The following is a 17,232-nucleotide window of genomic DNA, read 5'->3' on the forward strand; positions in this document are numbered from 1 at the left end:
GTCGTATTCGCGCATGGACGATTTAATGTTTATTAAAGCTGTACACTTGTATCTATTGAACACTTCGTATACTTTTTTCATTGCATTTTGAATATGCTTACATTTTATATAATTTGTCAGCCATATCCAAATAATACATGCAATTTTTTGTCCATTCCAACATAAATTGTGTCAGGCATGATTATGGTCGGGTTATTGGAGTCCTCAATGGTCATTCTCTGGACGATGTTCTTGCATTTAAAAGCCAAGTACTGTGGCTGTTATTTAATATTATGACACTGTTGAAGTGTAAGAGGACAGAATATCAAGAAAATCAGATATTATTTCTCAGAGTGGACGGCAAGTGGCAGCCAGAGAATGGCTCAAATGTTGGGGCTTCTCTCGACGGCTGCTTTGCCTTTACGGATCGCAGTAAAACCTTGTGTGCGCAGTTCAGTGGTGTCGGCAAAGAATGTATCTGTGCTGCCCGTCTACCGTGGCTGTTCTGTCAGGGTAAGATTGTTTTATGTGATCATTCGGCCAACTGAAATTAGGTGTACGCTAATTAGCCATTCTAGTTAGCTAGTTCTATAACGTTACAGCATACAATCAATCCGTGGCTAGAACTGTTATGACAATCTATCGGGACAATCTATCAGGGATGTTTACATCTACTAGTGTGATTTTTCTGTGGAACTGAATGCAGATACTTCAACATGGGACCTAAAATGATTTTTCTCCTATGTTGACCCTTTCCTCTGCCTTACTAGGGAGACATCCCATGGGATGAGAAGGAGTTCCGCGCCCTGGCAATGTTAGTAACTGGGATATCATCTGCCGCACTCTACAATCAGTTCAGTGACACAGCCAAGGAGATCACCTGGAAGGACTTTGTCCATCATTACCTTGGCAGAGGAATGGTAAGAACAAAATGAAACAATTCAGTGAGATTGGTGTACATGGAAATGGATGCTGATTTTTAATATTCTTGATGTAATTGCTCAGTTACAGAACTTATTTTTTGTTTCCATCGATTTGTCATGTCGGTTTCTTTACAACTAGGCCTTCCTAAACAGTTTGTTCTCTTCACAGGTTGACCGTTTAGTGGTTGTCTACAAACAGTATGTGAGAGTCATTCCATTACCAGGAGCTGATGAGGTAGGTGAAAACGGACCATTCCCTGGATCTGAAACGGAGACAATCTTTAGCCGATAGCATGATGATTCGCTTGCTTTAGATTCACTCAGGATGAATAATCTTTCAGTAGAATATAGCAAACAAGATTAAATGAAGTTAATATTTTGTGGTTACATTGGAAGCAGCAGCCTTATCGACGAGGTTGATGTTATTGACGTGTATTGGTGGTCTTTCCCCAGAGCCATGTGTGGTTTAACACTGGTAGGGTTAGTGGTAGGACACTGGTGGTAAGACACCTTCGAGAGGAACTGGGAGGCGGCTCAAGATGACCTGGGCGTGGAGTCCTCTCACAGGGCAGCTGTTGTGTACAGCTCAAAACGTGACTGGTGAGTTAATACACACGGGCTGCGCTATTAATCACATTTGAATAGAAATTGCAATATTGCCATGCGCAATATCCATATCGCTGCGACTATTTTGAAACGCCACAAACGCTGTCTGTAACGCCATTTAATTTTTTAAATTTACTTTTGATTTATTGCTCGAGTTGGTGCAGTTCTCTCTCTCCTATTTTTGACACTTCCCAATCCCACACACACCAAGCCCCGTCCTCTGTCTCTTAAGTAGGCAGTTCCTCATGCTCGAGATTCACTCTGCATGCATTCACCAAACACCATGCAGTCAACTGATTTTTCTAAACCGGAACAATGAGCATTTCCACTGATTCTTTAAAGACCTGCTCCAGAACTTTGACTAGTAAGTATTTTTCCAAAGTTACCGCATTGGGCTTGATGTGTTTTAATGTGTAGTTCATACATGCAGAATTTCTTACCTCAAATAGCCACAATCTCAAGTTTGAAAGCGACTTTTCTGAAAGCCATACTGGGGCATTTTCCCCACGTTGGGCCAGCCCCATAACAATTTGAGTTTCATCCAATGACCTTCAGCCCCTCTCCATTCACGTGACAGCTAGCAAGATGCACACAGCAGACTGAGTGGAAGCAATGATGTGGCGCAAATATCTGTATGATGTAGTACCCAATTTCTGGGGCCCACTTTTTGCTCATGAATGCTACACTGAACAAAAATATAAACACAGCATGTAAAGTTTTGGTCCCCAAACACGAGCTGTTAAAAGTCCCAGAAATGTACAAAAAGCTTACTTATCAATTTCTTTTTAAATCTTAGTGAGCATTTCTCCTTTGCCAAGATCATCCATCTGACGGATGTGGTATATCAAGAAGCTGATTAACCGGCATGATCATTTACAGGTGCACATTGTGCTGTGGACAATTAAGGGCCACTTTAAAATGTGCTGTTCAGTCACATAACACCATGCCACAGATGTCTGAAGTTGAGGGAGCGAGCTATTTGCATGCTGACTGCAAAAATGTCCACCAGAGCTGTTTGTAGAGAATTTAATATTAATTTCTCTACCATAAGCTGCCTATGTTTTAGAAAATTTGGCAGTGCGTTCAACGGGCCTCCCAACCACAGACAATGTGTAATGCCAGTCCAGGACCTCCACATCCGGTTTCTTCACCTGCGGGATCGTCTGTAATAAAGCCCTTTTGTGGGGATGAACTCATTCTGATTGGCTGGGCCTCCCTCCCCAGTGGGTGGTCCAGGCTGCCAAGTGGGTGGGCCTACCCATGGTGGCTGCACCCCTGCCCAGTCATGTGAAATCCATAGATTAGTGCCTAATGAATGTATTCCCAGTCATGTGAAATCCATAGATTAGGGCCTAATGAATGTATGCCCAGTCATGTGAAATCCATAGATTAGTGCCTAATGAATGTATTCCCAGTCATGTGAAATCCATAGATTAGGGCCTAATGAATGTATTCCCAGTCATGTGAAATCCATAGATTAGGGCCTAATGAATGTATTCCCAGTCATGTGAAATCCATAGATTAGGGCCTAATGAATGTATTCCCAGTCATGTGAAATCCATAGATTAGGGCCTAATGAATGTATTCCCAGTCATGTGAAATCCATAGATTAGGGCCTAATGAATGTATTCCCAGTCATGTGAAATCCATAGATTAGGGCCTAATGAATGTATGCCCAGTCATGTGAAATCCATAGATTAGGGCCTAATGAATGTATTCCCAGTCATGTGAAATCCATAGATTAGGGCCTAATGAATGTATTCCCAGTCATGTGAAATCCATAGATTAGTGCCTAATGAATGTATGCCCAGTCATGTGAAATCCATAGATTAGTGCCTAATGAATGTATGCCCAGTCATGTGAAATCCATAGATTAGGGCCTAATGAATGTATTCCCAGTCATGTGAAATCCATAGATTAGTGCCTAATGAATGTATGCCCAGTCATGTGAAATCCATAGATTAGTGCCTAATGAATGTATTCCCAGTCATGTGAAATCCATAGATTAGGGCCTAATGAATGTATTCCCAGTCATGTGAAATCCATAGATTAGGGCCTAATGAATGTATTCCCAGTCATGTGAAATCCATAGATTAGGGCCTAATGAATGTATTCCCAGTCATGTGAAATCCATAGATTAGGGCCTAATGAATGTATTCCCAGTCATGTGAAATCCATAGATTAGTGCCTAATGAATGTATGCCCAGTCATGTGAAATCCATAGATTAGTGCCTAATGAATGTATGCCCAGTCATGTGAAATCCATAGATTAGTGCCTAATGAATGTATTCCCAGTCATGTGAAATCCATAGATTAGGGCCTAATGAATGTATTCCCAGTCATGTGAAATCCATAGATTAGGGCCTAATGAATGTATTCCCAGTCATGTGAAATCCATAGATTAGGGCCTAATGAATGTATGCCCAGTCATGTGAAATCCATAGATTAGTGCCTAATTTTTCAATTGACTGAATTACTTATGAACTGTAACTCAATAAAATCGAATTGCTTCGTTTATATTTTTGTTCAGTATACTTTCAGAATTACTGGCTAAAAAGTATACAAGTACCAGAGAATCTCTTTTTAATATAAATCCACATATTCTATATTTTACTATTAGTTTAACTTGTTCTCTGCAAAATGCTAGTTAGTTGGTCTTTAGCAAGCTGCAAATGTGCCAAAAAAATGCTAATCTATAGCTAGCGGGCTAGCTAAATCCACTGATAGGGAAAATCCTGCTAGCAAACCTTTGCTCTAATACAGGCCGGTACCAGTGGTCGAGTATATCAGCATTTTTTGTGCAACAGTTTTCTTAATCAGAGGAAAAGGCAAATAATATTCTGTTTGAATGTACCCATCGATTTCAATCTAATTAGGGTTCCATGGCAACCAACTCTTCCCTTTTTCATTTGTCGTGCCTACTGTATTTCTAACTATACAATTAGAATGATTATTCTATGAACAGTTTGCCCAAGTGAGTTGATCTATAATCTCTAGTGAAATTGTAATCGCAAAATTTGGTACAAAAATTGCAATTTGATTATTTGCCCAGGCTAGAAAAATACTACACACACCTCAGCAATTCATGCCTCCACCGGGCTAGACTCTTGCTCACCCCAAAATTAAAGGCAGACTTATGAGTCAAATTTCACATTCAAGCTGACGTTTTAACTGAGACATTTTATAATTTGTCCTCCTACAGGACATTATTGATGCACGTGATCCCCACCCTGGGGCTGATTGGTTTCCTGCTCTTCTCCCTGCGACGGAGACCAATGGGAGGTGGTGATTGGATCGCCTTCACCCCATTCAGCATAAGGGAATCACCAGCTAAGATGATGGACAACATAAACACCAAGTTCAAGGATGTTGCCGGCTGTGAGGAGGCCAAGCTGGAGATCCTGGAGTTTGTTAACTTCCTGAAGAACCCCCACCAGTACCTGATCCTGGGGGCCAAGATCCCAAAGGTAAGGGATGGGACAACTGCAGTCACACTAGTCCTGAAACACCTTTCAATGTAACGTCGAGGGAGAAAATGTGTTTTGATTTTAGATGTGGTATGATGACTTTTCACAACCCATCACAAGTGAATGTCCCTTTTTTTAGACTTTCATATCAGACACCGTTTCAGGTATTTTAAATCTCATGTGTGTTCTCAGGGTGCTGTGCGCTCTGGACCTCCAGGCACAGGCAAGACCCTGCTGGCCAAAGCCACAGCAGGAGAAGTCAACGTCCCCTTCACCACAGTCAATGGCTCTGAGTTCCTGGAGATGTTTGTGGGTGTCTGCTGGAGATGTTTGTGGGTGTTGGGCCTGCCAGGGTGAGTTCACACTAGAGCCAGAGGGTACACTTACAGCTGACTTCATAACATCTAGTTATAGCTAGCTAACCACAGGGATACATTTCAATCCATTTGACTGGAAATACTTTGCTTAGAGGCTGTGAACGAAGCTGTTTTAAGGACCTAGTATTGACCGTTTTCTCCCTGTAGGTGAGAGACATGTTTACCTTGGCCCGGAAGAACGCCCCTTGTATCCTGTTCATAGATGAGATAGACGCGGTGGGCCGCAAGAGGGGCGGGGGAGATTTTGGGGGCCAGAGTGAGCAGGAGATCACTCTCAACCAGCTGCTAGTGGAGATGGATGGTAAGTATGGGTGAAAGTTTCCCCATCTAATATCACTATCATAATGTTTGTTAATCTGATATGTGTCCCCTGTTTGTTACTCTGTGATTTCATCTGTTATAAAGCTGTTATTGTCCATTACTCTAAATTGTTTACTTTGAACTGTAATTTTCATTCCCTGGTATTTGTCTTCTAGGGTTCGATACCAGCACTAACGTGGTTGTCCTGGCGGGTACCAACAGACCGGACATCTTGGATCCTGCACTCATGAGGCCTGGTAGATTTGACAGGCAGATATACATAGGTATGGAATCATAAAATTAAACTGGAGCTCAGGCAATTTCAGTGTTATGTCAACTTGCTGCATATTTGTATTGATATCTAATACCATTCGGTAAGACTATGTACACCTTATATAAGGACTTCATAACACATTTATAACCCATACATAACAATTTTAAAACCAGCAGACTATATGAGCATTTCTTAATGTAATACATGTCCATGTTTCAGGCCCACCTGACATCAAAGGCAGAGCGTCCATCTTCAAAGTGCACTTACAGCCCATTAAACTGGACCCTGCTATGGCCTAAGACGGATTGGCCAGGAAGATGGCTGCCGCCACACCAGGCTTCACTGGCAAGTTGAGCTGCTCTGTGTGAGAAGATGCCATGTTGATTATCTTGACTTTAAAAAAAAACATCCTCTCGGTCTTCATCAGGAGCCGACATGGTTAACGTGTGCAACGAAGCTGCCCTAATCGCTGCTAGACACCTCAACCCACATGTGGAAGGGAAAACACTTTGAGCAGGCCATCGACAGGGTCGTCGGCGGTGGGTACAATGTCTTCCAGCGCCTTCTCTTATTGTGTGGTCTCTGCTTTGTAAATGTTACATATTTAGGAAGATTGGGTGGGGATTCAATGGAAACTTCCATTATTTCTCTCTCGTTATCTCCCTGTAGGTCTTGAGAAGAAGACCCAGGTGCTGCAGCCCAATGAAAAGAAGACTGTAGCATACCATGAGGCTGGACATGCAATAGTGGGCTGGTTCTTGGAACATGCTGACCCACTGCTGAAGGTAATGCCCTCTTTAAAGGCCTTGCTTTGTTTATTTGGTCGGGGGTTGCCAAACGAATAAAAAATATTACTATTAAAAAATGTTTTTGAGCACTGCATACTATAAACTCTGCAGCACCCTCCACTCCTTTGTGAGTGAAGGCCAGCTGTTTGGCCTCTGACCTACACATGAATCAATAAAAGGAGACCTGTGGCCTCTTTGTGTGGCAGTTGAGGTCATTTCATGAGGTGCCCTATGTCTGTTTGTTTTGAAGCCTAGCCACAGTGTTGGGCTATGATTTGATGGGATTTATTTAATACATGATTCACCCACATGTGGATACAGTGAGATGGTGTCATGAAAAGACAATGGCATTTTTAAATTGATACTGGAAATTTGAGCAGATCACAATTTCCTCTTAATGTGATTTATTTACGTACCATATTTATATTTTATCAATCAAATAAAAATATCAGCCAGGATCCGAATGACACTTTACTCTTTGTGCGTATCACCCATAGATATTAAATCACCTGCATGTGTAGGAGTGGGTCATTGCTCAAGGTTTTGATTTATCAGGATTCGCATTTGCCGACGCCAATGGCGACAAGTGGTCTTACTGGGTTCCTTCCATTAGGGAAATGTGGTGCCTGTCATTTGACTGACAGCGTTTTAATTTACCGGATCCATATGCGTTGGTTGTGCAACCTGATTAGGGGGTCCTCCCACGGTGCTCAGAATGCCAGAAATCACATTTTTAGTTTATTGGCGTTCATCTTAACAGAACATGCAACTCTTGATTGACCATGTGCGTCGTTCTTACCGAATTCCGATGTTAGAATACATAGGTGGCGCGAGGAAAAGGCTCGGACCCTTTCCCAAAGTACATTTAATTAAATAGCCAAAATTAGAAGAAAAAAATAGGCTATATTAGAAAGCATGATTTGGCCACAGAGGAACATTAGCTTAAACATTAAGTTATGGCTTGTTTTAATTCGCATAGACTACGTTCGGGAAGGGGCCGCAATTTGTGCAGAGCAAGCAGCAAATACCAAATTCAGTTACGAAAGTCAGTGAAAGGCAGAGACTCAGCCAGGGATATCGCAATAATTCAAAATACAGTCACGAAATAAATGGCTATTGCTGTAAATAGAAGACATTGTAAATACTCCAATCTGTCTTAATATCAACTTAATTGAGTAGCGTATCTTATTAGCACCAGCGGAGAACATCGGCCATTTCCCCAGTAAGTGTGCATATTCACTGTCTTTATCATTGGGTCATTTTTTTTTTTTGACAATTTCTTCCAGGTTAGTTGGAAGTCACTGTATTTGTCTCCCCTTAGGCCCAGAGTTGGCTAGCCTGTAACTTGTCATATTAGCAGAATATTTTTTAACCTCCAGTCATACAATGTAGTAGAATTGCATGAAATGTGTTGATGAAGGGAACACATTTTCCTGTGATATAGCCATGGCCTACTCCACTACTTTTTGCGAACAGTGATTATTAGCTTATCTTAGATATGTCTGCAAATGTGAGAATGCTTCATTATAAATGTGCATTTATTAGCTTCCCCGAACGTGAAACCCACGCACCGCCTAACTGTCCACATGTACTTTTCTTCAGCCAACAAGATGAGTAACGAACATCAAAATCACCAGCCTATATCTATCTACTATCCCCCATAGTAAAAAGTTTACCTAATGCTTGTCCTTCTGTGCCAGAATGAAATGGCCTATTCCAAATACTCTGTGACAGTTCTCTGATGATAGATCCCACATTTATACAACCAGAAGGCTTATGGGCTACATGCAGAAAACGTTAAAAAGCAATGAGTCTCATGCAACAGATCAAAACGTTTAGATTAAAATGTTGATAAACCATTATTTATTCATATAAGTGCAGAAATGAGCACAAGGCATTAGGCAACACCGGAATGTTCGTTCAGTAATGTAATTTGCGAGAAAACACCATTGTTACCTAGATGAAGATATCCATTGGAAATGTAGGAGGGAATATCTAAATATGAAACGACTAGGATTGTGCCTTTGGCTGCTGGAAAATGAAATAAAGGCTACTGGTTTCAATGGCGTATGGAAGGAAGTCTTTATAAAATGAAATAAAGGCTACTGGTTTCAATGGCGTATGGAAGGAAGTCTTTATAAAATGAAATAAAGGCTACTAGTTTCAATGGCGTATGGAAGGAAGTCTTTATAAAATGAAATAAAGGCTACTGGTTTCAATGGCGTATGGAAGGAAGTCTTTATAAAATGAAATAAAGGCTACTGGTTTCAATGGCGTATGGAAGGAAGTCTTTATAAAATGAAATAAAGGCTACTAGTTTCAATGGCGTATGGAAGGAAGTCTTTATAAAATGAAATAAAGGCTACTGGTTTCAATGGCGTATGGAAGGAAGTCTTTATAAAATGAAATAAAGGCTACTGGTTTCAATGGCGTATGGAAGGAAGTCTTTATAAAATGAAATAAAGGCTACTAGTTTCAATGGCGTATGGAAGGAAGTCTTTATAAAATGAAATAACTGCCTGCAGGTTTGGTAAAATGGTCTAGTCTACTTTGAAGCAAGGTAAGACGCCTCATATGTAGTAAAACGTTAAGGTTTTAAACAATTAAGTACGTGTTTTCGAAATGCATAGGTTTCCAGCTCATTGCAAAGTGGTGTGAAGCGCTGAAGCCTGCGCTAGTTGCCTGTGCACTTGAATGGGAAGCTCACTTCAATTTACCATTTTGAGGGAGAATTTTTTTTAAATATTTTTTATCGTGGCCATTTATTTATATAATCTTTTTACATGTGATTCCCTTTAGAATTGTTGCGCAATGATGGGGCTTATTAAAGCACGTTTCACTCCAGCATCAACAAACCGCTTTTGGAGCTGTATCAGCAGCTCTAACGCTACACGACTGGTATTTCAATCAATTAATCGGTTAAAATGAAATATTTCTCAATGCGATTTTTTTTTTTTTTTATCCTCCTACTGGACAATTGACCAGCTCCAATTGTATTTATCGGCTTTTCATTTTATTTTTTTTACAAAATCCGGCTATTACCAGCTAACTGAAACACTGTCCGAAACAAAGAAAGACATTAAAGACAAAATACTTGCATTTAAAAACATTGACGTGTGCGCATCTATCAGTTAAACATACAGTACATGTCAGGAGGGAGAGACAGTTGGACGTTGCAGCAGCAGGTAGGCCTAGCCTATAAAGAACAAACTGGTAACTACGTAGCCAATTCAAAATATATATTGTACCTGCTAGTTAACATTGGTTTCATGTCTTGACCTAAACTTTCCAATGACACTCGCAAATAAGGCCATACAACGTTTACATTTAGGAAAGATTCATTTTAAACTTATTTTTTAAAACAAATGATTCACTTCCTCACAGTGGATTGAATCATGTGACTAACAGTAATTTTAGGGAAAAAGATTAGATGTAGCATTTCTCTTGCATTATGTGGTTTCAACTTGTTTTGCAGATATACTTCCAGTTGATTTGGGAATCCAATGTATGGGACATTGCAACTCAATAGATGAGCCTGCAAAGTAAACACAATTTGATTTATTTAACCAGTTAAGGACAAATTCTTATTGTCAATGACTGCCTGTGGGTTAACTGCCTGTTCAGGGGCAGAATGAGGGGGTTTGAACTTGCAACCTTCCGGTTACTAGTCCAACGCTCTAACCACTAGCCTACCCTGCCGCCCCAGAAAAGGCACATTTCCTGAAGAGAATTTGTGGGCTTGTTTCAGCAGAATACAATTATTTGTAGCCTACCATAGCCATTTAATTTTCAATATATATTATACTTTGTGGGGCATTAAGTGCCTTGCACAACGAACAGAGATGGTACATGGGATCAGAGAGCACCCTACCTGTGTCAATATATTTTCATAGAGACGCTGCAAATTGTTGGTCATGGAAACTTGGTTAAGTCATGGAGAAGTCATAAAATTCCATCTGTCAAAATGTGTATGAACCCTGGATTTGTGAAGTGGATTTTCTTTCACTATTCTAATGCCATGTGTTCCTCTTCTCTTCCTCTAGGTGTCAATCATCCCCAGAGGGAAGGGGTTAGGGTATGCCCACTACATTCCCAAGGAGCAGTACCTGTACACGCGGGAGCAGCTGTGAGACAGGATGTGTATGATGCTGGGAGGACGTGTGGCTGAACAGGTATTCTTTGAGAAAATCACCACAGGAGCTCAGGATGACCTGAAGAAGGTCACCCAATCAGCCTACGCACAGGTACTGCAAGGATCATCAACTAGATTAAGCACTTTTTTCTGGAGCGGATGTTCACATTGACAGCAAGAAGCCCAAACAGAGATGTTTGACTAAAACATAATCATTTGAAACCTTCCTTACATTTTGTATCCTATCACGTCTCTCTATACTTGGGAACAGATGTCTTAAGTCAGTCACTTGGCGCTTGGACATGACTGTAAAAACATCAGGAAAACAACAACCTTGTGTGGAATTTACATTATCTATCTGGATTTCGCCTATCGGATAGGATTAAATGCGTAGAAATAGGAGTCCTCATTCAAGTCAATGATTCGTCTGTTCTATTCATTCTATTTCTATGCATTTAATCTCTTATCGGTGAAACCTAGATGACTTTTGAAAAACTGTGCCCAGAGCTTTTTAAATGACTCCCCAGATAGTCAAAAAAGCAATGGTCACGATTCAACAATGTTGATAGGAATTTGTTTTGGGAAGTGTTGCTTTGTCCATAGTACCTGTTCTATTTATGATTACACACACCACTTCTGCCCTCCAGGTAGTGCAGTTCGGGATGAGTGAGAAGGTAGGCCGTGTGTCGTTTGACCTGCCTCAGCAGGGGGAGATGGCGACGGTTAAACCTTACAGCGAGGCCACGGCAGAGCTCATAGACCAGGAGGTCCGAGACCTGGTGGACAGCGCCTACCAGAGGACCATGGAGCTCATTATGGACAAGAGGGAGTGTGTGGACATGGTGAGACTTGCATTGACCTACATGAACATCATGTTCCAAGGTTTTCAGAGTAATCTTTATGCTGTCTTATCAAGGGTACACCATCTAAACTCAGCAGAAAGAGACGCCCTCAAACTGTCAACTGTGTTTATTTTCAGCAAACTTAACATATGTTCATACACATTTACACAAGATTCAACAGACAAACTGAACAAGTTCCACAGACATGTGACTAACATAAATGGAATAATGTGTCCCTTAACCTCTAGGGTATCTGGAACATTAGCATCCCATCTGGCCAACATCCAGTGAGATTGCAGAGCGCTAAATTCAAATATAGAAATACTCTTTAGAAAAACATGTTAAAAGATGAACTTCTTGTGAATCCAACCACTGTCAGATTTCAAAAAGGCTTTACGGTGAAAGCATACCTTACAATTATCTGAGAACATCGCCCAGCAGACAAATCATTACAAACAGTAACCAGCCAAGTAGAAGAGTTACACATGTCAGAAATAGAGAATTAATCCCTTACCTTTGTTCTTCATGTTTGTACTCTGAAGACATTCATTTATTCAATAAATGTTTTGTTCGATAGTCTCTTTATATCTGAACCTCTTTTGTTTGTGTTTTCTTCAGTAATCCACAGGCTCAAACGCAGTCTCAACAGGCAGACAAAAAAATCCAAATGTATCTGTAAAGTCCATAAACATGCCAAACGATGATTATATTCAAACCGTGGGTTGTTTTTAGCCTAAATGATCTACAATATTTCAACTGGACAATAACAGCGTCAATATAAAAGCCAAACAAAGGCAATCTCTGGTCGAGCGCACGAATAATCTCTGACACGGCAGGGTCCACTCATTCAGACTGCTCTTACTCCCTCATTTTTCAGAATACAAGCCTGAAACTATTTTCTAAAGACAAGACATCTAGTGGAAGGCATAGAACTGCAATTTGAGTCCTAAGTCAATGGCTACTGTAATGGCATTGAATAGAAAACAACAACAAAAAGAACAAAATTCCTACTTCCTGAATTAATTTCTCAGGTTGTCGCCTGCCAAATCAGTTCTGTTACTCAGACATTATTTTAACAGTTTTGGAAATTTTTGCGTTTTCTATCCAAATCTACTAAGGATATGCATATAATATAATATCTTCTGGGCCTGAGTAGAAGGCCCAGATTCCAAAAGCTGCCCCCTACCTTAGAAGTTAACAAAGGGGGAGGTCCATGTCTGTTCTGGCCACCAGCTGCGTTTAGTACTGCAGTGCATCTCCTCATGGACAGTACCAGATTTCCTTACTGTGAGATGTTACCCCAGTCTTCCACCAAGGCACCTGCAAGTTCCTGGACATTTCTAGGGGGATTGGCCCTCACCCGCCGAGCCAACAGGTCCCAGACGTGCTCAATCGGATTGAGATCCGGGCTCTTCACTGGCCATGGCAGAACACTGACATTCCTGTCTTGCGGGAAATCATGCACAGAATGAGCGGTGTGGCATTCTGAAGCTGGAGGGTCATGTCAGGATGAGCCTGCAGGAAGGGTACCACATGAGGGAGGATGTTGTCTTCCCTGTCACGCACAGCGTTGAGATTGCCTGCAATGACAACGAGCTCAGTCGGATGATGCTGTGACACACCTCCCCAGACCATGACGGACCCTCCACCTCCAAATCGACCCTGCTCCAGAGTACAGGCCTCGGTCTAACGCTCATTCCTTTGACGATAAACGCAAAACCGACCTTCACCCCTGAGACACAACTGGGACTCGTCAGTGAACTTTTTGCCAGTCCTGTCTGGTCCAGCGACAATGGGCTTGTGCCCATAGGTGACGTTGTCATGTCTGGTGAGGACCTGCCTTACTACAACAGGCCTACAAGCCCTCCGTCCAGCCTCTCTGTCTATTGTGGACAGTGAGCTCTAATGGAAGGATTGTGTGTTCCTGGTGTAACTCGGGCAGTTGCCATGCTGTACCTGTCCCGCAGGTATGATGTTCAGCTGTACCGATCCTGTGCAGGTGTTACACATGGTCTGCCACTGCGAGGACGATCAGCTGCCTGTCCTGTCTCCCTATGGCGCTGTCTTAGGCATGTACGGATTTGGCCATTTATTGCCCTGGCCACATCTGCAGTCCTCATGTCTCCTTGCAGCATGCTTAAGGCATGTTCACACCGATGAGCAGGGTCCCTGCTCTTTTTTTCTCTTTTTTTTTTTTTCTTCAGAGTCAGTAGAAAGGCCTCATTAGTGTCCTAAGTTTTCAGAACTGTGAGCTTAATTACCTACTGCCTGTTAGTGTCTTAATGACCATTCCACAGGTGCATGTTTATTAATTGTTTATGGTTCTTTGAATAAGCATGGGAAACTGTGTTTAAACCCTTTACAATATAGATCTGTGAAGCTATTTGGATTTTTACAAATTCTTTGAAATATATATATTTTCTGAGCTAAAACAACCTAGTAGTCCCTAGAGCTGCTCTTTGGCTCTGTCATTCCTGATGTGTCATGAATGTCACTGAGCTCACTGCAACATTACTGTTCTTTTCCTCTCTCCCCAGGTGGGGAAGTATCTCCTAGAGAAGGAGGTCCTGTACAAGGCGGAGCTGCTGGGGCCACGGCTGTTTAAGGAGAAGCTGACATATGAGGAGTTTGTGGAGGGGACTGGCAGTTTTGAAGAGGACACCAGCCTGCCAGAGGGCCTGAAGGACTGGAACCAGGAGAGTGAATGGAGTTGAGGAGCCTGCCCCAGTTAAGGAGAAACGGGACCAATAGGCAGGACATCCAGTGACTGGCGGACCTCTTAACCTAAAACCTGTCTCAGCACAACACGCATCACTTCAATCATGTAGCCTAGGCAGAAGGGAAGATTTGGGTGGACTTGGCACAGTACAGTGTCCAGGGACCTATTTATCGGAGTTCAAAGCAAACTTTCAAGCCCAAATTCAGATCTTTCATTGCCATATTTGGGGTAAGCCACATTTTACTCAAAGGAAAAATATGCGTGACAGTGGACGCATTGAGATTTGCTATTTTTTAGGACTTTGATTTACTTCTCTCTCCCCACATGTTTCATATGTTTGTCATAATTGAATCATGTACAGTCGGGTACAAAATGATTGGCACCCTTGATGAAGATGAGCAAAAAATACTTTATAAAATAAATACATAGTGAGCTATATTTTTATGGGACTTTTTTTATAATACAATTGCTCCCAGAAGGATAATTGATTTAACAAGTAATACTTTCTGTTGCAAAAGATGATACTGTTGAATATCTCACCTTGCGAGGATAAGGGCACTGAACCTTTTTTTCCTAAAATGTTTTGAGATTGGAGAACATATTTGGAGTGATTTTAGACTCTTACTCCATACTGAATCTTCCCAGATCCTTGATATTCTTTGTCTGCCCTTTATGGACTGCCCTCAATTCAAACCACAGATTTTTGAATGGGGTTCAAGTCCGGATACTGAGTTGGCCATGTCAAAATGTTGATTTTTGAATGGGGTTCAAGTCCGGATACTGAGTTGGCCATGTCAAAATGTGGATTTTTGAATGGGGTTCAAGTCCGGATACTGAGTTGGCCATGTCAAAATGTGGATTTTTGAATGGGGTTCAAGTCCGGATACTGAGTTGGCCATGTCAAAATGTGGATTTTTGAATGGGGTTCAAGTCCGGATACTGAGTTGGCCATGTCAAAATGTTGCTTTTTGAATGGGGTTCAAGTCCGGATACTGAGTTGGCCATGTCAAAATGTTGCTTTTTGAATGGGGTTCAAGTCCGGATACTGAGTTGGCCATGTCAAAATGTTGATTTTTGTGGCCAATTAACCATTTTCTTTTGTGGAATTTGATGTGTGCTTGGGGTTATTGTCTTGCTGGAAGATCCACTTGTGGCCAAATTCAAGCCTCCTGGCAGAGGCAACCAGGTATTTGGCTAAAATGTCCTGGTACTGGGTGAATTTCACTGCACCATTGACCTTTAATATTTTACACAAGGTATGGGGTTCATTCTTTTGACACCAAAGCACCATGGGTGAGCGTGGCCAAACAGCCTCAGTATTTTTATATTTTCTCATCTTTATCAAGGGTGCCTATAATTTTGGACCTGACTGGACATCTGCACCATAAGACCAGATTGTTTTGATATGTTCAGCTATTTATTTAAAAAGGGACTTCCTCCCTGTAAAATGAAATTCACAACTGTATTTGTTTCCTTCCCTCAAATGAAGGAATCATTTCTAATCTTGTTCATCTTTATCTACCGATGACAGAGTTACTGGTTATGAAAGATGCACTGCTTAGAGTATTAATATCGTAGTTCATCAAAATGCCAGAAATATACTTCCTTCGATATGTGGAAATGTGCCCTGCCGCCATCTCTCAGGCATGCAATCGTAGGGTGTGAAAGCTTAAAGGGATACTTCAGGATTTTGGCAATGAAACCCTTCATTTAGTTTCCAGAGTCGGATTAATTGTCTGATTGCAGTTTGAAGAAAGTTGCTAACTAGCATTAGTGCAATGCCTGGAAGTCTATGGTAACTGCTAGCATGCTAGTAGATCCCATAGACTTCCAGTCATTGCACTAATGCTAGTTAGCATTGGCTCACGAAACTACCTCTAACTTCTTTCATACTGGATGCAGAGACATAAATGGTGTCCGTGAGTTCATCAGACTCCGGCGACGAAGACAAAGGGCTTCATTGTTCAAAATCCCGAAGTATCCCTTTGACCACAAATTATAACTGACTATGCTCAGCGGGTTTGTTTTTAAGGATGCTATGCTGCTCCAGGAGAGTGCTGTTGAAAAATGTACAGTAGCGCACATCTCCTACAGAATTATAAACTATTTGCTACCTCACTTCAAAGCGATGTATTAAACTCAATTGCCTTCGTATAGGTTTGTGAAAATTTCCTGTGTCAGTACTACAAATGTTTCCATTGTAACTGATCAGCACGGAAGATTCCTAATAGTTTATAATTATTGTATTGTAAATATGTTTGCATAAAATGTATGTGTAGTTGCTGGTGGTTTTGGCTTGCTGTGAGATGCTGTGTATGAAGGCAATGGGTATACTACCATGTATAAAGCATGTTTGTGTTTCCTCTGCTTACTGCCACCAACCATCTGTTTGTAATTTCAACTTTTAATGTTAATTTCAATAAACTGTTCTCATTTGATTTTGATTGCATTTGTGGTAACGTTTTAGTGTAGGTATTCATTTGAAGAAAATAAGATGCTGTAAGGGGTTAAGCACAATGGAGTAATACTTTCCATCTTAAAGTACTATTCAGTGCATGTTCTGAGACACTAATGGAAAAATAAGTTTATATTCATTGTAATAAAGCAACACCCATGGCATCTCACATGTAGTCCTCACAATTTCCAGTGCATTTGGAAATTATTCAAACCCTTTGACTTTTTCCACGTTACAGCCTTATCTTAAATTTGATTGGATATGCCCCCCTCCCTCAATCTACACACAATACCCCATAATGACAAGGCAAAAACAGGTTTGTAGAACTGTATAAAAATGTGATAAGTATTCAGACCCTTCACTCAGTACT

The 17,232-nt window shown here is 41.2% G+C and overlaps 1 pseudogene across 1 annotated transcript; it reads left to right on the plus strand.

Moving 5' to 3' along the window:
- The first annotated feature begins 208 nt into the window (after nt 1-208).
- On the plus strand, nt 209-16,845 carry LOC109867630 (AFG3-like protein 1; annotated as a pseudogene). The gene is made up of 14 exons (XR_004204881.1): nt 209-492; nt 750-899; nt 1,072-1,137; nt 1,356-1,502; nt 4,711-4,975; nt 5,168-5,328; nt 5,500-5,653; nt 5,829-5,936; nt 6,146-6,271; nt 6,354-6,465; nt 6,596-6,711; nt 10,758-10,958; nt 11,494-11,688; nt 14,226-16,845. The product of XR_004204881.1 is annotated as an AFG3-like protein 1 (transcript).
- Nucleotides 16,846-17,232: the final 387 nt, after the last annotated feature.

The sequence above is a fragment of the Oncorhynchus kisutch genome, linkage group LG22 (assembly GCF_002021735.2).
Source record: "Oncorhynchus kisutch isolate 150728-3 linkage group LG22, Okis_V2, whole genome shotgun sequence".
NCBI lineage: Eukaryota > Metazoa > Chordata > Actinopteri > Salmoniformes > Salmonidae > Oncorhynchus > Oncorhynchus kisutch.